The sequence below is a fragment of the Sparus aurata genome, chromosome 12, assembly GCF_900880675.1.
Source record: "Sparus aurata chromosome 12, fSpaAur1.1, whole genome shotgun sequence".
Classification (NCBI taxonomy): domain Eukaryota; kingdom Metazoa; phylum Chordata; class Actinopteri; order Spariformes; family Sparidae; genus Sparus; species Sparus aurata.
This window is the reverse complement of record NC_044198.1, coordinates 5413758-5437001: the sequence shown is the minus strand read 5'-3', so window position 1 is coordinate 5437001 and position 23244 is coordinate 5413758. Positions and strand designations below refer to the sequence as shown.

At 41.9% G+C, this 23244-nt stretch overlaps 1 protein-coding gene across 2 annotated transcripts in view; it reads left to right on the top strand.

Annotated features, from left to right (window-relative positions):
- Positions 1-23244, top strand: part of rab27b (RAB27B, member RAS oncogene family) — a 65111-nt gene that overhangs the window by 10334 nt on the left and 31533 nt on the right. Inside the window, exon 1 of one of the 2 annotated variants that reach the window (XM_030436054.1) lies at positions 20021-20787. The exons of the other annotated variant lie outside the window; for it this stretch is intronic. The gene's annotated coding sequence lies outside the window, so the exon portion shown is untranslated. Of the gene's footprint in view, positions 1-20020; positions 20788-23244 lie in introns of those variants that run through there. 2 annotated transcript variants of the gene reach the window in all.

Genomic DNA, 23244 nt, shown 5'->3' with positions numbered 1-23244 from the left:
AATTAGAGAAATTCTTGTGTAATTGTATTGAGCTTAAGAACAGTTCACAGGGACCGCTGAACGCCAAGCTTAATTGTTGATATTTGACGACCAGGAGATTTAACAATCAGCTGTCTTTCTCCAGAATTGCTTCCTACACCTTTGATACAACTCAAGTTGTTCTGAGAAGAAATTATTTTCCACTGACATGATGACGGGAGGGATATACATGTGTTGGACTCCCAACTAATTTTTTTCTGTAAAAAAACATTGTAATAACGGGACGATGGAAACCGTGAAGTTGGCCTTCTTAGTTAATCACTGACCGAGGTAATAGTCATTCCGAGACTTGATTTGGAGTTACTCTTAAAACAACATATCTCAGTCAGGTTTAGGAAAACATCTTGGTTTGGGTTAAAATGATAGATTAGGTTTAGCGTCATTGAGTTACAAACATGCACGTACATATCAGCAGTTATGTTTCTTTTGCCTCCTTACTACATCAGTAGGCAAAATAAAAAAACCTCTGTTGTCTTTTCATTTCACAATGGATATGAACAGTGCTGATATGGTCATGTTTCTGACTAGGTTGTTCTGTATTAATGAAAGACAGGATCCTGGTCAATTTGTCACATAGCCTCCAGTTTTAGATGGCAATCTCGTGCTTTCTTTCTGTGGTTGTTTATATCATATGAATGCAGAGATTAGTTGATTAATCGAGTCATCAAATGGCAAAAAAGGAACCTTTAACTATTTTGATAAATGATTTAGTGTTAAATACACACCTTCACATGGAAATCTTTGAGTTCTGGACAGTTGGTTGGACAATACAAGACAACAAATGTTGACATCACATTGTGCTCGAGGGAATTGTGTCCTTCTTTGTGATGTTTCATAGACTTCGTGATTAATCAATGAATAAATCGGCAGATGAATCGATAATGAAAACAACCATCAGCTCTAATCCAAAGATATGGTGTCCCAGGCTTCAGTATAATCTTTTGATACAGCTAATGAAGGAATGCAAGTTAGTGAGTGGTAATAAACTCCAATCACACGGGTCCTTCTTCTGTTTGTGTGTAACAAGTTGTTGATCCTTGTAACCAACAATGTGATTAAAGTCTTGACAGAGAAGATGAAACCATCTGATCAAGCAGGGAACCAGAGAGCTGAAATCATTTTTTTTTTTTTTTTAGCTAAAGTGACCATGAATTAATAAACTGCAGTAATGAGCTCTATATGTCACTGCCAAGTATGCACCAGGGGACTAAACACAAGCTGTACTTGTTTGTCTCTTCCTTCCAAGCTTTGGTTCATTCTCCCTCGTTGCTTCTTTCCGTCGTTCATGTGTCGTCTTTTACTTTCTGCCAGAAAGTCGCAGGATAAATGATCCCCCCTCTTCCCCCTTTTCCCCCTGTTCTGTCTTCATTTCTACCTGTACGACTCCATCTTCGACACGTGGGCTTTGTCTCCCTGTGTTCGCAGGATGAAAACAATTTCTCTCCTTCCCTTTTCTGTTGCTGGCTTTGACAGATTTCTTTTAAATAGATGTGGGATGTGGGCATGTGGAAGCAGAATATTGGTGCAACAATTGTAACGTCCTCTGGCTGTGGGGGGAAACCTTGACATTTCGATTTTTCCGCGCAATACATCTCTTTCGATTTACCTGCCGCGTTCTCCACTCCGACAGGCAGGAGTTGGGCGAGGGCAGAGCGATCCACTTATTAAACGGCATAGACATTTTGTGATGTGCAACCATCTTCTCGTTGCTACGCCGAGGGAGGACAATGTGTTTGTTTTAGCATTTCTGAGGGACAGTTCTTCAGAAAGGGATTCGTATTTCTTTTGCCACAGAGCTTAATGAGCCCGGCTGAAGAAAACTGGCAGAGAATGTAAAATGTCACTTATCCAAGAATTGTTGATGAGGGTTCTCAGTCATCCAGGTCGTGGTAATTCTAAGTGCTGTTATCGTAGGCAACTGGACTTGTTTCAGTTTCTTGAAGACGTCTCACCTCTCATTCAAGAGGCTCCTTCAGTTCCGAGTAACTGGAGGGGAGTTGCAGGCTTTTAAACTCTGTGTGGGAGTGTCCTTACAGAGTGGTTAAGGTCGCGCGTGAGCTCTGAGTTTCGGAGTCGTTGGGACCACTATCCAAGAATTGCATTTGTAACTGAACTTTGTCTTCAGTCAACATCTCAAACTTAGATGCATTAAGAGAGCGATATGTTTCGAATTTCATGACGTGTAGTTTGATTTGAACACACAGGACTCAACACAGGACTCACCAGAAGATGTTAACATTGAAGGTTGAAGGTTCAGTTCCCTACACGCCAGAGCAACCAGTCCTCCTCTTACAAGTAGATGTGACCACTGATGCTTAAAAGATGAGTTTGTTAGTGAACTACCTTATTGACAAAGGATAGATCAGTGACAATTTCAATACATTCATAACTTATGTCAAATTAAAATACCAAATGTAACAATTGAGGATTTGCTTTTCTTTCCTGCTCTTCTTCAGGTCTTGTACTGGTTGGCTAGGCAAAAAAAAAAAAAATCACTTTTAGAAAACCCTTTCTGCTTTAGGAGCTTTAAGCATCTTATTCGTCCCCTTGTAGACCACTATGTTGACCAAACTTGTCCACACTACTCTCACACTGACAACATTTTATTAATACTTGGATGTTTCTTGGACGTATTTATTTGTCTGGTTATGTCTGTGCTGTAAAAGTAAGCAGCAGATTTGAAACTAATTGCATCTTATTAATAATGAATGTCACCACAAGCACTGGATGTACTGTATTCACAGAAATGCCACATGTTTGTGTGTGTGTGTGTGTGTGTGTGTGTGTGAGAAATATTGGATCTCCCTCTATATGCGTGTATGTGATCGAGAAAACATGTACGAGTCCTTTAGAATGTTAATATTCAGATGATGATGCATCAGCCAGTATTCCTTTTAAAATGTTGTCAAATGCGGAACATGGTTTGCTGCTTCCATTTAGTTGTGAATATGATTTGGCCTATATTTGTCATATTGTGCTGTATTTCTACAGTATCTGTCACACAACTGAACTCAGTCAGCACTGCCAGGCAGTTTGGATGTGGCCTACTTTCCAATGAAATAAGGAGTGCTCTTAATCACAGAATTCTATCCCTCAAAATTAACTCTGAATGAGAAGACAGTTGACTTTTTATTACCCAGCCAATCTGTAAAGATGGATGATGAGTTAAATAGTTCAACAACCCAACAGCTTCAGAGATTTTTTGTTAATATACTAACCCTGTAATTTAATCAGAATTAAAGAAAAGGGGGTTCAAACATGAACCCGACTCAAAAGTATTTCAGTCTTTTTATTAGAGCACAACCCTGTCAGACTTCTCTTCCTGCCATCTTTTCATGCTACTTGTGTTGATCCCTCGTTTCCCTCTGTTTTGCTGCGAGGAGTTCGCTTGATGTGCGTCAGAAGCCTCTGCGCGGCTCATTGTCGGGGCGGCTTCAAGGGAAACTGCTACGGGCAAACCCAAAGAGAGTTTAGCGAGAGAGGGGTAGAAAGAGAGACGCAGCAGGAGACAAGAGGCTGGGATGAGTGAGATTCAAAGAAAAAGAGGGGAGCGGGGACGGAGATAAGGTGAAAAGATTGGGATGAGAGGAATGTGTGAATATGTTTGATGTTGAAGCACTGTTGAAGCAAGCGGAAAGTCAAAGAGTCTGGAGGAACAAACACAACCGCTTAACACACCCGGTCACATTAAGCCAAATCCTAAACCCCCGACTGTGTGACAGCGAGCCAGGATGACCGGGAGCACGACCCTGAAACTGAAGCAGCTGAAGAGAATTCAGCCATTGCTAATTTAATTCATTACATCTCTTCTTTATCTACTGTAGTGTGTCAAAATGTCCACTGTGGAATATGTTTGTTGCCCACAACAGTCTCATGCAACCAGACATCTTAAAAAGAGACACACCGGTAAAGTGTAGCAAACTGTAGTATAAAAAAAGGCTATTTACAGAATAATAGTAATGTAGATGAGCTGGCTCCATCAGCTACCTTGAGTCACCACAGTCTGGTGTGATGGGGGCCTGCTGCAGTGTTTTGGGACTGTTGTGAGTGGAGGTGGCTGGCTAGCTTGATCCGACTAAGTGGAAGCCTACAGTCTACATAACATAGACTGAAAGTTGTTGACGATGATGACACTGAGAATGATAATGATGATGGCCATGAAGGTGATGACAGTGACGATGTTGGTGATGATGGTGATGATAGGACCTCCGTGTTCGTGGATGTCGTAGGAAGAGTCAACTCAACAGTACCTGGACTCTCCTTTGATCAGTTTTGCTAATGCTTGCTCGCCAGTCGAATGCAAATATGAGGCTAATGTCAATAGAAATAAATAAATGGAGCAATTGAGTTAGTGACGGCGTTTGAGTTTCCGTCTGTGCAGAAACTGATTATTAAAGAGAATGTCCTGTGTACTGATTTCCTTTGGTAGACACAGAGGCTAAACACTGTCTTGATTTCGTCTCCACTTCCCCGGCAACGTTTTTTGTCAATCAATTCAGGGCTTTGAGACTAAATTCTGGGGCTCACTTCCTGCTTGTGGTTAAGTGTAGGCTACACGGTGAAGGTTACTGAATGATGGTGATTTCAGCTGAATACAGAAGAAATATGCCATATGTCAGTGTCGACTTTTTAAATTTGAACCAATGTCACATCTTTCCCAACCTCACCCTTGCAGTTACAGGTTTCTTGTTGTGTGGCAGAGGTGAGTTGCTTCACCTTAAAAAGGACTAAATAACAATTCCTTTAAAAGCAGTCAATGTGCAACCTCTTTTTCAGTATTACAGTTTAAAACGGTAGTGCAACAGCAACTTAAAATAAATCCAGCAATAAATAATTCCCTTAAAACTTACCCAGGGAACTTGTTTTCTTGCAGCACTGCACTTTGAAGGGCAGATATTGATGGCGTTGTCAGTAGTGAAGCTGGTTGCCTGCACGTCTTTCAGACTACGTGAAACGTGTTCCCTCACTGTCTCATAACGTTTGGGGAGAGCAGTTTCATCGTGCTCTTTCTCGGGATGCGTCTTGAAGTAATTTATGAGGTTGCTGGTGCTGAAAGTGGCAACACTCGCGCCACCCCTCGAGATTACAGCCTTGCATTACTGAACACGTTTTACTGGCAGGGTCATCCAGAGGCTAGCTCCGTCTGCCTCGTCTACCACGTAATTTAGAAACGGGACCCTGCTACTTCCCGGTTAGCTCTGCTTAACGGCAGTGTTTCCGATACTGGAACCAGAAGCAGAACAACACTAAATGGATATGAACCTATTGACCTGACCATCCGTTCCCCAACTCTTTATACTGCTTACTCTTACCTCCTGGGGCGGCTGTAGCTCAGTAGAGCTGGTGGACTAGTGATCGGAAGATCGCTGGTTCGAATCCCGGCTCCCCTGGGGCGGGACTGAGCTACATGTCGAGGTATCCTTGAGCAAGACACTGAACCCCAAAGTTGCTCCTGATGTGCAGTTGGTACCTTGTGTGGCAGCCACTGCCATCATTAAGGGTCCTGCGATGAGCTGGCGACTCATCCAGGGTGGCCTTCGCCCATCCAGTAAACTGGATGTGGCCCCAGGAAAAAAGCGGCAACATCCCGCGACCCTCACGGATAAGCGGAAAGAAAACGGAACGGAACGGAACTCTTACTTCCTCCTTTACTGCCATGATAATTACTACAGCCACTAGAGGTCGCCATGTCACAAGAAATGTCAACATGGTTCATTGTAAAACCGGATGTGACCCCACTTCACCTCTATGGCTGTTTTTTCGATGAGGATGAGCTGATGTAGGCAGAGAACAGTTCACATGTATGTTCTTTGCATGCTGATAGGAAACTCAATCCGGACGCATTAAGTCTACTACAAAATGTATTTGATAATGCAAATGAGTTATAAGTGTGTGTGTTTTTCAGGGACAGGCTTTCTTTTTTAAGGGGGGAATAGAGCCCATGTCACGTCTGAAGAGATTGGAAGTGGTGAAAATGCTGGTGTCTTCCAGACATATTGAAATCTCAACACGAGACGCAAACACTTGAGACCAGAAGCGTTGATGACTCAGAAAACAATAAGGTGTAAGCGCAGTGTTTTCTTGCTTTTGCTGGTGTCTGCATATGCTGAAACAAAAAGCTGATGCACAGCCAGGGAGGAGGGAGGTTTAATGCGGGAGAAAAAGGGGAGTGACAAAGATGAGAGAGAGAGAGAGAGAGAGAAGTACGAGGAAAGAAGCAGAGAGACGGAGGAAAGGCTAGTTGCTTGGTGACGGAGGCAGAAGGAGAGGAAGGAGAGAGAAGGTGAAGAAAGGAGAGAAAACGAGGAGGAGGAGGAGGAGGAGGAGGAGGAGGAGAGGTGTGGAGTTGTTTTCCAAGTGCAAAGAGTTAGTGGTCACGATGCTACTGCCATCCCTCCCACTGTGCTCGCTCAGAAGATGAAGAAGACTGTTGGCTCGCAGCTTCTCCATGTTGTGTCCTAGTGAATGTTTCATGGTTTTAATTGCTGTGACGAGGGTGCAGCCCAAAATCCGATTCTTGGCATTTTCCGAACCGCAGTCTGATAGCTTTTTGCGAGGGCTGGCTCAGGAACGGGAATCCAACTTTATCTAACTAAATCATCACAGACGTCACCGTCCAATCAATGTCTGAGGCCCCCAGTGTTCCGTTTCAACCAGAAAGACACCACATCAAGTGAGAAAGATTATCCAAACAGTTCGATTGAAAGCTCCGCGGACGGTCATTTTCCGTGTTATGAATGAATCAAATTACTTCTGATCAACTGAGCAGCAGGCTGATCGGAATTCAAAGTCCTAGCTTGATGGCTAATTGGCCGGACCTGAGTGGACTTACAATGACATGCATCCTCGCTGTGATTAAATCAGGCCTTGTGGCCATTAGCGTAGGTTTGTGCGGCGGCGTGGGACGTGCGAGTGTATCATTGTTTGGTTCAGGGACTCCACCTAGTTTCCAACTCCTGGCTTGGTGGCAAACAACTCTTCCAGAGCAGCTCCCTCCATTCATTTTTTTTAGAGTAAATCTCCTCCCCTGCTGGTGCAGCCTCCTTTGCAGCATAGCGTTATTTGAGGCACCGAGAAACATAATAGAAACTCTGAGGCACTTTGGTGGACCTTTCTGTTGGACCGTTGTACATTCCAAAAGCAATAGCCTAAGTAACTATTTCAACTGTGAAATATATATACTGTGTTTGTACACACACGGATAGGAAAAATTCATTACACCCAGTTATGACCTTTCATTTAAATGCTAATTGTTGGGACCATTTAAAGATGCTGCATGATTAAGGTTGCAGGATGACTGGACAAGACGTACGACTAAGTAGCGCATAGCTCCATCAAGGCTCAACAGTCCACTTTTGTGCTCGCTCATTGATACCAGCCAACTCAATACGCCTGATATTATTTCATCAAGATCCATGAATTGAACAAAAAGTACCTGTCGCACAGTGTTGGCGACAGTCAGAAAGTATTCCTGGGTCCGTCCTTTTATACAGATCCAAAAGTTAATGGGGTCTATCCTGGGCTGAGGCGCAGTAGTTTTTGTGTAATCCTAATGACAAACCAACCAACAAACACACAACAGACTCAGGTGAGATAATTATATTAACTACATTGTCTTGTAAATCATCCCAAATCTTTGCTTTTTTCTTGTGGTATATCAGATGGTTTCCACAATGTCCATTATAGTGACATTTAAGAAAGTGAAATCACTCAACTCACCATTCACTGACATATGATATGTTTGACGAGGGCTTGCAAGAATTATAGCTGCTTGAATTTGACTGATCAAAAGGCGGAAATATTGGAATCCACCGATAAATTGTGCTGTAATTTGAGATAGTGGTACATAAACATTTGATTTTGTCCTGCTTTTACATCTCCTCCTCTTCCTTCTACCCTCTTCCCTCTTTTTCTTCCCCTTCATCCCTTTTTAATTGTCTCTTTCTTTACGCAGCTTATGGCCCTTTTTTTTGTCTCTTACTGTCTTTTACTTTCCTTCCTTCAATTCATTAAAGCCAAGAAGGTCTTTAGCCTTTAGCTGAGTTGATCCACAGGCTGCTGCCTCAGAGATACAGTCAGACTCATTTCTCTCTCTGAATGGTCTGGGGGAGGAATTCAGTATTTATGGCTGAGGTTGTTAAGAGCTGAGTCCACTGGGAGTCACTGCAGCTTCCAGCTATACATCCACTCTATGGTTGCTATTTACCTCTTTCTCCAGAGCATGGAAGGACAGTGTTTTAATACATTCGAGTTTGGAAGCCGGTGAAGAAACATTTGATTTTATACCTTCACGAATGTGCAGAAAGTGTGAAGATATTCCAAGTGTATTCGATTATTGCTATTACATCCAAATGGAGAAATCACTTTTACGTCTTTTGAGACGCACAAAGGTAGATACAGTAGTTAATAACTGTTCCCATTGCATTACCTTAATGTTGTGATTTGTTGCTGCAAATGATTGAATTAATCTCCTCATGTTATTAAATGGTCCTGCTCATTCAGAAACTGTAGCGCTGCTAAATCTAATGAGGAAAATATTAAGTTCATTACCTGCAGTGATCGTCTATCAGCAGAAACAATATGTGTATCTCTCCCTCAATGAGCACATTTGCGCTCAGTGAACAACGGATAAACTACGTCGATTATTTAGAATATTGATCAATAAAACTGTCCGACAGGATCGGTTGGTATTTCCTGTTAATTAATGTTCTGTGTTCCCGTGCACATAGAAAGGTCACACATGCAGTCCACATACAGTAGAATCGTTTTGCAAGTAGCTGCCGTCCTCCTGATAAATCCTGAGATCCTTCAGAGGCTAGAACTTTAATTCTGCTCCCTCTGGAGCGTTTCCTCTGTCCTGTCAAGTTTATAACTACAGCTTTTAGTTTTATTGATTAAATGTGCCCCAGTATGTGTTGCGGTGTCATTACTGCATGTATGAAAACGTTTAGATTGCAGGTAGCAGACTCTCATGTAATTAAATAAGAGTGTACCCGCGTTGTGAACCAACATATACAAGCACATTTTACTATCTGAGTGATGCACCCTTTAAACCGCAGGAAAAAAACAGGGCTGTTGATGTTAGATTAGCTTTTTGTTGGTCAATGGTTCAATGGCTAACTGCTGCCTAAAGACAGCAACGCACCATCAGTGTGACTCATCACAAATCATTATAATGAGTCACTCGATTACCTTGCCTCTCAATCAAGGGTAGCTACTAAATCAGCCCAATTAACCAGATTCATTTTAGAGAAGATGAGCATACAGATGTGTGTTTGAGCTGCTGTAAATATATTTACTATATTGAGTATTGTAAATCTTGCTTTATTATATTTCACATTATTAAAAAATGCTGGCGGTTGAAATACAAAAGCTGCTGGAAAAAAAACAAAAAAATGAGCATCTCTTTTTGGAGTCGGCCACAGTGAGTTCCAACACTGGTACTGGTACTGATGGATTTTGTTACCTTAGGACAGAACTAGGCTAGTTGTTTCCCACTAATTCAGTCCTAGTGCTACGGTAACTGTATGGTTTTATATTTAATGGAAAGACATGAGGGTGGTATACATTTTCTCGTCTATCTCGTCAAAAATGATATTTCCTGAAATGTCAACCTGTTCAATAAAGTGTCTGTTGTATTTCTTGCCCTGCTTTATACTGTTCATGAGGAAAAAGAGACTGGAAGTAGTGACTGGTGTGTCTGGTGAGTTCTGACATCAGTCAGAGGCTGAGCCGAACACACACATCTAGCTTCTTTTCCCCTTTTTCCCCTTCTGCCAGATCTTCTGCATCATTCTCTTCTGTCGTCTCCTTCACTTTTTTCTGTCCTCCCCTGTATCCCCTCACCTCATCTCTTTATTCTCCTAGTTGTTTTCCTCCCCTTCACTTTTCTTTTTATTCAGTTCCTCCTGCCCTTTCGTCTCTTCTTCCCAGCCCCTCTTGCTCTGTGGTCTTTCATTCCTTCGAACTTCCCCCATCGCTCCTTGGTCTCCTCCTCTAACCGATCTGTCTTCCCCTCTTTGGCTGCGTTGTTTCCTCCTCCTCCTCCTCCTCCTCCTCCTCCTCCTCATCCTCCTCATTTTGGGGACTCGTGACTATTGAGCTGAGCTTCAGCTGACGTGACTTCATTAAAAGCCAAACAGTGGCGTCTCTCCCTCTCTCACATACATAGACTTAATCGGCGGGGGGTGAGTGAAATGTGAGAAACAATGAAGTCTCACACACACACACACACACACACACACACACACACACACACACGGAGCAGCACATGATACAAGACGACTCACAGTCCTCAAGCACTGTGTCACTTTTATTTAACTCATCCCAAACTGCCTTCTTTATCGGTTCTACATGCTGACTGGTAAATACTCACACCACAGTTCTCATCACACACACACACACACACACACACACACACATGCACGCACGCACGCACTCATGCACACACACACACACACACACACACTATATACAGGCAATCTGCTGGAGGCTGGAGTCTCATGCATTTTTAAACTACAGTCTTGTCGTCAGCCTCCTCCTCTCCTTCCTTACCTTCTGTGTTTTCCCCTCTGTATTTCCTTCCAGTGTAAAAGGTCGCATGTAGACCTTTGTGTGGATGAATTCATGCAGATGAAGGACACTGCCTTTCCAAGAAAACTGACAATGACAGTGACGATCATTTGTCCAGATTTCTAAAAATGAACTGTGTTGACATTTACCCGATGAGCAGAAATAGCATGAAATTGCTGGGAATGCTGGGACCAAAACCTCAACAGAAGTGGTGTCAGACTGGGGCTGAAAGTCACTGCCATTGGTCATTTGGTTGCTGCAAAAGGCAGTAGCATGGGATGTGTTTTTTCACCTCATCAAAGATTCACCTGTCACACATATAAACATACTACAACTACATATATGTACATGCATACATACATAATATCAGGGGAAAATTATAGAAAAGACAGAAAAAGTGCATTTTAAAATCATCTAATCATACACATTAATAGGTTCTGGTGAGCAGAGTGGTGAAGAGAGAGGTGTGCCATGGCACCCTTCAAACTGCGTTGTTTTAGATGAAGGTGCACCCGTTTCGAGGTGAATCAATAGTCAAGCAACAAGTGTAGAGAAGACCGGCTTGGTAAGTGGTTATCTTTGAGTCCTCAGGGACCCCCTGGATCACATCTCCATTTTAAATATACCTCATATTGATGAGGAATGCACCGGATCACATGGTAACTGTCAAGACATTTCCGATATCTATGAGCCCAGCCCTTCTTCATGTTGCAACCTAATGTGGTCTGAGAGGAACGCAGCTTTATGGAATTTCTAGTAATACTCTGGAACATTTTTGCAATGGGTCATTTTCCAAACAGTCTTCAAACCAACTGTCCTGTTGGGCCTCAAAAGACGTAGAGAACTATTTTTGATAAAAAACAAAAAACCAAAACACTAACAAGTAGACCTGGGACTGTTAAACTCTTTCTGCAGTCATTGGAATACAACACAATTACCTCCTTAAAAGTGAAACGTTACACTTGACTTATTGGAATGATGGCAGGATGGAATAAAGAAGAGATTCATCCTCTGAGAACCACGTGTTCACCAATTCTGTTGCCAATCCATTCCATTGCAATAGTTGTCATTGTCATCCCTGCAATCATGCTGCTAGCGTGGCTGAAGCACAAATGTATCACCTAGAACTGGATACGGCCAGGCGACAAAGCTCTGCGTTCAATGTTGCCTTGGGGCCACTCGCAGTATTGCAACAAAAGATTCTCCTGCAGTCGAATAAGCATTCTCCCTCTAAACCACCATCATACAAGAGACGTCTGTAAAACTGTTGACGGGATTGTGACTGAAGACTAAAAGTCTGTGTCAGCTGGTTTACTGTCTTCACCATTTTAGCTTAATGTGATAGCATACTAAGATGGACTAAATGGTAATAAACACAGGAACAGCTAAGGCTGGTTCTTGGTCATGTTATTGGACAGTTGACATTTTCACAGATGATGGCTCTAGATGAATAGTTAGAGGGCCATTAAAGTTATTACAGTTCATCGTCTGGGGAATAAACATTTGTGTACCAAATTTCTTACGACAGTTGTTCAGAAATTTCCCTCCAAAGTGACACATGGCTGAAGTTTTTTGTTGTAGGCGAGCCTTGTAAAATGGACTGACTTCCACCAGTTTTTCACCTTCTCAAAGGGGCTCATATCACAGTATACAAAGGAAATGTCTCTTTTATTTGTTTAATGTGGTCTTAGTTTCTTTGGGTATTAACTGGCGAATACAAATTATTTTATCCGTCCCTGTTAATCGATTTGCTGTTGACTGGAGAATCAGTGTTAATCTGAATGAGGACACGGTCGTCGTATGAGCGGGAGCAGTCTCTGCTGACTAGTTGAAATCACTGCGGCCTGTGAAGAGCATGACATTGTGACTAGACGATCAGCAGTCGAGCCACAATGGTCTTTATTGTGCTGACAGGAAACAACAATGTGAGCGCTCGCTCAGTCACATTTTGCCACGGTGAGTCTAAACAACTAATACCTGTTCTCATGTTGCGAGGCGCTTTTGTGCTGAGACCGAGCCTGTTGGTCTCATGCTGGATGTCTCATTTCAGAGGTGATGTAACCAAGCTTTTGTAACATGAACGTGAATTTCTTTCTGATTTCTTTTTATACATTACACATTTCACATACAAGATAACAGTCTACATTTTCTTTCTATTTTGTTGAAATCCAAATTTAAGCTCTTGTATCGTCGAAATGTTTTCTAACGACGAGTTGTGCCAGTCTCTGAGAATATTGTTAGTTGTACAGAAATTAACTCATAAATCAAAGTATTGGTCAAAAAATGTCGTTCCGTCAGTCTGCCATAGTTGCTGACTAACTGACCATCCATGAAAAAACACCCATCGTCTCAGGATATCATAAAATATTAATGCGTTCTATCTCAGTCAGATGTGGAAAAAGTTGAGGAGGTTACCTGGTGTGTGTTGCTCTTAAGTGGTTGTATGCATTTATGAAAAGACACATTTCGGTAATGTTAAAGGGTTAACGTTAGACAATGAAAAATGTATCACCCATCCTTTTTCTTCTGTTGGTGAGGAGAGGCTTCGTCCCCGTGTCGGGATTTGAACTGCTGACCTTTCACTTACAAGCCGCCGACTTCTCCCCTCTCAGTCGTTGTGTTCTGCTGAGTGTCTGTCCCTTGGTAAACAGTTTTAAATAGCAGAGGACATTCCTTCAATGTTTTGAGCAAGGCTGTAATGGAAAATGCATGACTGGCGATTGTTTTTCCATCTCCGGCTCAGCTCAGCTCAGACAGAGCTTACTGGTGGTACAGCAGATGAGTTCAGTTGAATCCAGAAGACATTGTCGCATTTTAAAAATCGGTTTCTGTTTCTTGTTTGTAATGTCATCTTTACTACAAAGGACTCTGAGCTTTACTGTGTTATCCTCGACTGCTTTACTGTAAATTAAACCATAGATTCTTCTTTTTTTCTATCACCGAGGCACCCGGGTCGAGTCTGCAGCTGTTTCTGTCAACATCTTCCACCGATAGGCTAATGTTAATCTGCATGCTTAAAGTTAAGCTTTGAATTACAGTAAGAATAAAAGTAGATTCTGCAACTTAAATCTTGGTATGCGTTAAGGATGGAAATATTGATGATATTGCATTGAATGATTTTGTAAGAGGACATTTTTTCCATAGCTTCAAGTTCTTGAGTCATGATGTTTTTTTTACAATGTCCCAGGCTAACATTTTCATTATCATCACCAAAACTATCCCAAAATCAAAATGATCTTTCTTTATTTTAACATCATCTATAGTCGCTAGTTAAAAGTATGAGCATTCAGAGTACTTTTAACTTCAAACCCCACTTCAGAATGAAGTCTTTAGTATGTTTATTTACTGTTAACGTTATGCTGATGGATGAATAGCTGTAAGCTATTAACTCTGTAGCTATTTGCTCCCTTAGCCAAACACACCGTAGGCTGCCCTCTGGCTGCTAACAGCTAACTAGCTTGAGTAACCCAGGGAAAAAACAGGATGCTTTCCCCATTGAAACTGACTTCATTGCATCCTTTCAGATGTTAACACGTCATATTTTTCACAGGTGCAGCGCTGAGTTGTAACTAGCACTCACATAGTGCTGTGGAGGTGGTAAGGCTAAGCGAGACTGTAACTGTAGAAACGGCATGAGAAGTAGGGGTGGTTAATCGGCCCAATTTCCCAATTCGATTCGATTCCGATTATTGAAGTCTCGATTCGATTACAAATCGATTTTCGATTATTAACAATTATCGATTAGATTTTCAATTATTAACGATTATTGATCTTCCATTTAACATCAGTCAGCTGCTGAATTGTTTTACTTATCTTTTGAGTAACACCTCACAGAACCTTCAATATTGTATAGTGTAACTGTAATATCAAAATTCTTATCTTTTAATTTGTTTTAAATGTAGTGTCTCACTGTTAAAAGAAAGCTGCCAAGCTCAGCAGCCGGACTCATGTTAGAAGCATTGTTGGTGACGAGAACCAGGGCGTGTTTCTCTATTCCCCACTCGTCTGCCATTGCTTTGAGAAACTCACACATATTTGCGCTTGTGTGGCTATCATCCATAGCTTTCGTCTGAAGTACGTAGGACATTAGCTTCCATTAACTGCTGACATAATGAGCTGTAACGGTCACGTATGAGACTGTAGCTCTGGAAGTCCAGGCATCGCAGGTTATTGCTACCCTGTGAGCAGAGTTGAGGGACACTTGCACAGAAGGTTTGTCTCCTTGTAAAGATTTGGAATCGATTTAAGTGTGAAAAAGCTCCGGGATGGAATAACATATATTGGCTCCAGACTGTGGACCATGTAGCGGAAGCCAGTAAGAGGAGGACTCCAGTTTATATTACTATTTTAAAAAATATATATATATTTTTAATCGATTTTTGGAAATTTAATAATCGAATCATAATCGTCAATATTATAATCGCGATTAATCAATAATCGATTTTTTTCACCACCCCTAATGAGAAGATGCATTTTATTGTAGTCGGGGGAGTTTGTTATTTGCTAAGTGATACTTACAAACCTGAATGACTGGGACTGAAAGATACTTTGCTGAAGCAGCAGCACAAAACAATGTTAAAGATGCTTTGATGCTGTTATGAGTGAAAAATAAAGTGATAAACAGTTTTAGTTCATATTTAACTGTGGCAGGACAAATTACACTGTACAGGCTGCTACAGTCTAAGTAACTAATGGAAAACACCGAGTTATGTATTGCACACAGCCCAGAGGATACTAAAAGACACTAAACACCCATCCCAGCCTCAGTGTGTTCACTCTGCTGCCACCTGACAACAGATACAGAAGTATCTGCTGCTGTCCCGGCAGACTACAGAGCAGCTTCATTCCCCAGGCTGTCAGACTCCTTAATTCATCATCAACACATTTTTCAAATGATATGTAGCAAGACTCAAGGACTATTTTCACTTTGACAATAAATTGCAATAAATTGACCTTGTAGCCTCGAAATGGGGCGTTCCAGTCAACTGGTGCACATTAAAATGACCAGCGGTAAATGCACAACAGCTGTAGTTTTATCACAGCTGATATTTTCTTACGCGGAAATTCGGCAAAAACAAATTTCTGTGGAAGGAACCCTGACATTCCAGTAAATTTGAGAAATACTTGTATTTTGCTGCAGTACGTCCAACAGAAAAGTGTTAGGTGTTGTAAATTCAGGAAGACAAGGACCAGAGGACATGTCTGGACCGCAGGTTACAGTATTTAATAATGGACACCAGTGATTTGTGTCTGTCCTGCATCAGGCAGTTATGGAAGATGTTTACACGCACACACACACAGAGACGGAGACACACAGAAAGACACTCAGCTGACATTCTGTTGTCAAAATTGATAGCAGCAATTACTTGTGTGTGACCTGAGGACCCTGTTAAAGTGATGCCTGCTGTATGTGTGTCTTTGTTTTGAGCGTTAGTACTCACTGTGAACTCATTTCCATCTTCTTGTCAGTTTGGCATTTTTGTTCGGCACCGGAGAGACCCATCTGTTATATAGGCACAATTCACAAGTGCTACTCTCTGGTTCAGTGGGAATTGTGGGAATTGCTGTCCCTGACCGGGAGCATGTCATAGTCTGCAGATTAGTTCGGACCCCGTTGCCCTTTTCACATTTAGCCAGTTTGGGTTGAGGGATTGTAATTGTTTCCAAGCATGTCTGCTGCTGTCAGAGCAGAGTTTGGTGCAGCTGTCTGTGCTTAAAAAAAACAGACACATGCATTTATAATGTCTCTATTTTTTTCCCTATTCAACTAATCGCGCGGAACAGGATGAAAGGCTGAACTACTATCCGGGACATGTAGTGATGTCACTTTCCTGCTGATGAACCCATGTTGGTCCAAACAATATTCCTTCAGTGACGGACTGAACAGCGAGTGGTGTTTTAGAAAATTATGATTTTTACCCAACAAACCCTCTGCTTTCAAATCTATTGTTCTGCAAGTTGATTACACTGTTGCTCCACTGGACAGTATGAGAAAAGTGATGAGTTTGTGAGCATTCAAGTGTATAAATCTATTAGTAACCCAAATTGAAAATTATGAACCTGAAAATTAGCATTATATGTCTCCTTTAAGATCCAATATTCCCTTTTTTGGTCATCATACAACACAGGGTTTACAACAACATTTTATTTGTAGTCCCTTTATATGATTTAAATACATTTTATTTGTACAGGTTGGGTGTGGAGGATGACTTAAGTAGTCTCACAGCCTCAGAAAAGAATCTGCCTCGTCAGCAAAAGTAAGTTGAGTAAATTAATCAAGAAGCAGACCTGAGCTGTAAGAGCGTGTTTGCATTTCTTATTCAATTCCATAGTTGACGTCAAAGCGTAGTAGTGTGTAAAAAGAAGCTCTCAGTGCCTGTTGCCCAACCCAGGTAAATAATCAACAGCCACCACCGGACAGTATAAAAGCCATTTGATTAAATAAAGAAAAATAATACGTAAGCAGTGTAAAGTGGATGTAAGATCACGGGTAATGGGAGAAATTCTCTGTTCCTGAGATCCAGGACAGGCTCGGTATTATCCTGAAGAAAATAAAAGAAGAGGGATGACTAAATTCTGATGCAACAGGATATCCTCTCTCACTGTCAGTGTTTCCATGCAGAGCCGGTGATAGATCTTGTTTTGTCATGGTAACTGTCTGCGTTGTGTTGAGGTGGCCTTTACCGTGGCCTAAAGGTCACCAACATGAGCTGCATGATGCTTCACCGCCTGGACACATGTAGACTCTGAACCAGCTGAGAGAGGGCAGGAGATATTTTCTCCTTATTTATTCAAGCTTGTGCAAATATATCTCTCCAGTCACACGAGTTCGGGATTCTGTTTCGGTCAGCGGTGTCTGAGAGGGAACAAATAAAATTCACTGTATGTGAGAGAGAAAACCCATACATTTTAATATAAAACAACATATTTTTCATAACAATTTTTTGGATGTTTTTCATAAGCAGTGGTTGTCTAGATCTGCTTTTGGGACAAAAACAATCTGTTTTACAACTGTTCCCCAGTTGTATCACTGGAGAGAGGACACATGGACACAAAATCTGGTTTTTTGTTAGTAGGCCTTGACATGTTGGATGGATAGATGGATGGAAGGATGGATGCAGGGATGGATAGAGGAATGGAAGGCTGGATGGATGGATTGATGGATGAATGGGTGGATGGAAGGCTGGAGGGACTGAGGGATGGATGGATGGATGGATGGATAGATGGATGGATGGATGGATGGATGGATGGATGGAAGGATGGATGCAGGGATGGATAGAGGAATGGAAGGCTGGATGGATGGATTGATGGATGAATGGGTGGATGGAAGGCTGGAGGGATGGATGGATGGATGGATAGATGGATGGATGGATGGATGGATGGATGGATGAATGGCTGGGGGGACAGATGGATGGATGGTTGGATGGATGGATGGATGGAAGGATGGATGCAGGGATTGATAGAGGAATGGAAGGCTGGATGGATGGATGGATTGATGGATGAATGGGTGGATGGAAGGCTGGAGGGACTGAGGGATGGATGGATGGATGGATGGATGGATGGATGGATGGATGGATGGATGGATGGATGGATTTCAAAGGCTGCTATTCTGTGCACTTTACACAATCCATTTGCTGATCATATGAACTGAAAAGGATGTGGAGAGTCCATAATGGAGGAAGCTAGCTGTGCTAAGCTGTGTTACATGGTCTACTTTAAGTAAACCCTCTAGCTTAACCTACTCTGTGGGAATAAATGCTCCACAACTGTAGACAGTCATGACACAGAAGTTGATGGTACAGTTTGTCTTCTGGATAAACTGTGGAATTAACTAACTCAGGTTCGCGACAGAGCTAGCCAATTGACTGCTAGTAAGCATGCTTGCTCAAAGAGCTATTTTATTTCAGAGAGTCCTAATATAGATAGTTTTAAGCCTGAAACCAAGCCAGCCATGTGATGAATCGTGACCATGACAAGACTGAAAAAAAAAAGACTGTAAATAATGATTCAAAGCTCGTTTTTGTAAGATAGCTAATTTTTGAGTCTCATTTCTCACTATTCAAATACTGATGCTTTGGGATTCCCAACTGTATGAGACTCAAAAATCAACTGTCTTACCGATTTCAATGATTTAATCTAACAAATAACAGAATATGGCCTTTGGACGCTTTTTCTCATTTCTAAAAACATGCAGTGTGTCAGAAAGAGGTCCTGGTTACACTGTGATGAACAAAATGTAAATGATACGATTGTGATGGCAGTAACTCACTGACCAACATGGCTTTCACTGGTATGGTAAACTCTTTTTCATGGTAACAGCGACCTCCACCAATCCAAAAACTCTCTATTAAACTTTAGCATTGTGGGTAGTGTAGTCACATGACACTGACATCTCAAAGCAAGGCTGATGTCCTACGAATGAATGGCTTCTACAGGAGCATATACCATTGTTCCACCATTTCATAGCTTGTGGTAAGTTTATAGTGGGTATTTATGACACTCAGAATATGAATGAGGTTTTTACTTCAGAAACTTAACTGTTGAGCAAAAAAAAAAGCAACAATGCATAAAAATGGTTTCCTTGGTCCAAACCAAATTGAACCAAACTACAGGCGTGACTGCGACTGATTTTCGAAGAAGCCGGGTCCTTTTATCCCACTTTCTAAGCCGGCGTCTCCTCGTGTTATCGTCACATTGGATAAATGACGTTTCTAATGATGAGGCTGTGATGGCTGCCGGCCAGTAGAGACACACAGCTGCTGCGATGTCACTCAGAGCAGACTGACAGAAGTGTTGTTTCTGTGTGGAACAAATAATCCAGATTGTCACTGGGCAGAACTGCTGTGGAAGCACAATTATGATCATTGGCTGTGGTAAAAACCAGTGGGTGGAGCCAGAACTCTATTTTCTTTAGTTTCTGTCGCTGATTTTATCAGTAGATAAAACGGCTCAGTCATCTAGAAGGCCCCTGTTTCTCATCGTTCTCTCGTGCAGAGTATAGTCGCTGTCAATTTTGCGACAGGTCGTAGGTAGCCTTAGATTTGTTTGGGTTTTGGATTAAAGATAAAATATAGAATGCATTTCTGCCATTAATAGAATTACCTCAAGCTGTCATCTATAATCTTTTTTTCCCTACTTCCTGTTTTACTACTGCTTTCTACACACACACACACACACACACACACACGCACATACCGTTTCCTCAACTAGCATGACCTGAGGCTGCCCTGCTACGCATTTACTAACTGATAAGGCTATTTGCCTGTGTGTATGTGTGTGTGTGTGTGTGTGTGTGTGTGTGTGTGTGTGTGTGTGTGTGTGTGTCAGGAGCTAGCTTGCTGTAGCTCAGCTCCACCCTCACATTACACAGAGAGGCAGAAAGAGAGAGACAGAGAGAAGCAGAAAGTAGAAGAGTAGGAAGAAGTAACAACAGACAAAGGCAAACCTTTTTCTACATCTGGACCTCAGTCGATAACTAGCCAGTCAGTCAGTGAACCAGTCAGACCACCATTCAGCTAGTGAGGCAGCCAGTCGACTAATTCCACATATTTGGCCAGGAAATGTGTGTTTATAACTTAATTTGATAGTCAGTTGGTTTGTGGGTCTGAAAGTGTTTCAGTCAGTGTTTTTTTTTGGTTTGTCAGTTATTCTCTTAATCACTAAGTCGATTACTTTATTAGTCAATTGGTTAGTTGGTCAGTCGGTGGACCTGTGTAATTTGTAAGTTGGTCAGGTCTTACGATTTAGTTGGTTGTCAAGTTCGTCATTTGGTGATTTCATCAGCCATCCATTGGCTCAGCATCCAAGTGAGTCAGTCCGTTTGTTTGTTATATTTAACAGTTCTTCAGTCGGTCAGTCTTTCAGTCTTTTGTTCAGGCTGGTGTTCAGGCAGCAAGTTACGCGCCAAGGCAGCCGTTAAACTAGTCATCCATCCATCCCTGCAGCCAGGCAGCGAGTCAGCTGGTCGGTGTGGGGAGTGGCTTTTTCAGTTTCGGCTGCCTCCAGCTGAATGTTAGTCCGTCTCCCAGTCATCCAGCCTCCCACCCAGTCACTCCGTCAGTCCGCCAGTCAGTCAGCCGGTGGGTGTAGATGCGGGGCTGCTGGTCAGCTGCTCTGGACGGCTCGTATCTCCCTCAGGATCTCACACAGTTGAATCAGCTGAGGAGCCACTGAGAGGTAAGGCGCTCACACGCTCAGCAGGATGTTGGTTTGAGTAGATTGTCAAGATCTTTTCAGAGCTGTTTGCTGACTTTCGCAGACGTGTGACATGCTGCAGGCTGAACTGGGAGAGACGGGGACAGTTGATAGATGTGGGGTGCAAACACAGAGAAAAAATTGTTCTTATTTTTAAGGGATATGAGATTGTTGAATCTCTTGCTGTGGAATGTGATCACACCCTTTTTCTACAAGTTGATAACTGTTGGTGCGGTGTTGCGCTCAGCTGCATCATCTTTGTGTTATCAGGGCTCCGAGCAGCCGAGCAGCGGGGATGTAAGCAGGTCATGAATTTTCTCTCATGCTCAGTCTCATGATAGTGGTGATGTTCTGAGGGAGGAGAGCAGGATCCTCGTGTTGTTTTTATGCTCAAACTTTTACTAAGGAATTAATTCAGGAATTAATTCAGTCGACTCAAAGCAGTTTGACTTTTATACACGTCTGGCATTTATAATGTTTTGAAATGTTCATCGTCTGAAATGAGGATTGGTCTGACCAAAGTATCCATTAAGTTTAAAGTCACATCAGCAAACTAATTAATTTATATGTAGGAAGAAAAATTTATATTTTGTCAGGCTTTGTTGGAATAAAAGAAAGAATAGCTTTAGTCTTTTGCTTACAAAAATGGTGACAGCACATGGGGTCCTCTTATCACGAAGCACATTATAAGAAAAAAGAAAGAGGCTTATTTCGCTTGAAAAGTCCAGCACTTCAAACATCAGCTCTATAGTGAAAGAGACAAAAGAAGAAACTCAACACAAATGCATTTCAAACCGAAAGTTTCAGGAAACTTCCGTTGTTGAAAATGATTTGGTTTCTTTGACAGCAAATGATTGATAAGCATAAATGTGGTTGTTCTATAAAAGGACTAACCGATGGTACAGCAAAACCGGATTTATTCCTGCCGGTTTGGAAACCCACATTCGAGATATGTTGTAGGCCTGCTCCAACCAGCATCTAAAAGAACTTGCAGGGCTGAGAGGAGAGGAGTCAACGGTGTATCTCTTGAAAATCGTGTCGGAAGTTGCTGTAGCGCTCCGTGAGCCACAGTTACAGAGCTAGCTACCCTGTTAAGTGACAGTCATTAAGCTAGGTAGCTCAGGGAGCTATATTGACGTACTAGCTTGAGCATTTTCCTGCCTGGATAGCATGTCAGCAGTTAGCCTGACAAACTAGACAACTAACTAAAGTTCACGAACTAGCTTTGCGAGTAGTCACTATCGGTGTCTCCAAGTTTCTAGGACCAAACACTTCCTGGGAGTAATGCTGAACCGCTGAGGGATTTGCTATCCAATTTTACACCAAAAGGCATCAAAATGCAGTGATTTTAATTGGACAGCAGCCACACATCTCAGGGACAGACTCAAAGAATGAAGGTATTCTGCTAAAGTGTATTGTCGTAGTGCCAAAGCCTGCCTCTTTGCCGACGGACTCCGCCTGGTCCTTCATTTTAAGTCAATTCTATAAACACTGTCCTTTTTTCATCAACACTCACTAGAGCACCAAATGTGTATTAATCCACCAATGAAACTAGTCCCCATCAAATGAACTATGTACTGCTGTTTGAGTGACATTTGCTGAAAACTACAATGCCCAGCTGTTTTAGGAAAATACCAAGTCTTTATTTAAAGGCCAGACTAAATGTGTGAGAGATGTTGTAAGTGATTTCCATTTTCAGTTCTACTTGACGGGCTCGGGAGTGAGAGTACCGAGAGACAAAAGGATGGTCGGCTTCGATCTTTTCATTGGATTTGTTGACAATAAGAAAAATGCAGAATTACATCAGCCACATCCTTTGGGAAACTAATTTGATATATTTTTTTATTCAGTCCTTTCACTCAACTTTCCGAAAGCTAATTTCGCCAGACGTATTATATAACACATCCACTTGCCTTTTAAACTCGCTCGATGACTTTCGAGATTGCCTCGTCGAGCTGTGGTTAATGTATAAATTTAATACATTGAAAAGGTCAGGGTAGGTCAGGTTTCTCTGACGTTTGGTGAATTTGATTATCACCCGTGGCAACCGCTTTAATTTTCAATGAAGCTGGGCAAATACTCGGTTAGGAGCCTCTCGTGTTGCGTAGAAGGAAAAACAAAACCCACTTCCTTTGTTTGAACGTCTTTATCTTTAAACTGGTTTGACTGCAGTCGGGGGGTATTGTCGCTTAAATTACGTCATGATGTTAGAAACTGTAATTAGCTGCGGGGTTCACGGGATGCGACTGAAAGTGTTGATGTGAAAATATTTCTGTCTGTGTGGTGGTAAATGTCTCGCCCTCCTGATTGCGTATCAGAAGCATTTCCTCTTTAATGATTTATAACGGAGGACTTTCTGAGGTAAATATTTGACTTGGTGTGCATGCAATGGGTGAAAATACAGCGGGCCATTTTGAGAATAAAAATAATAAGAGTGTG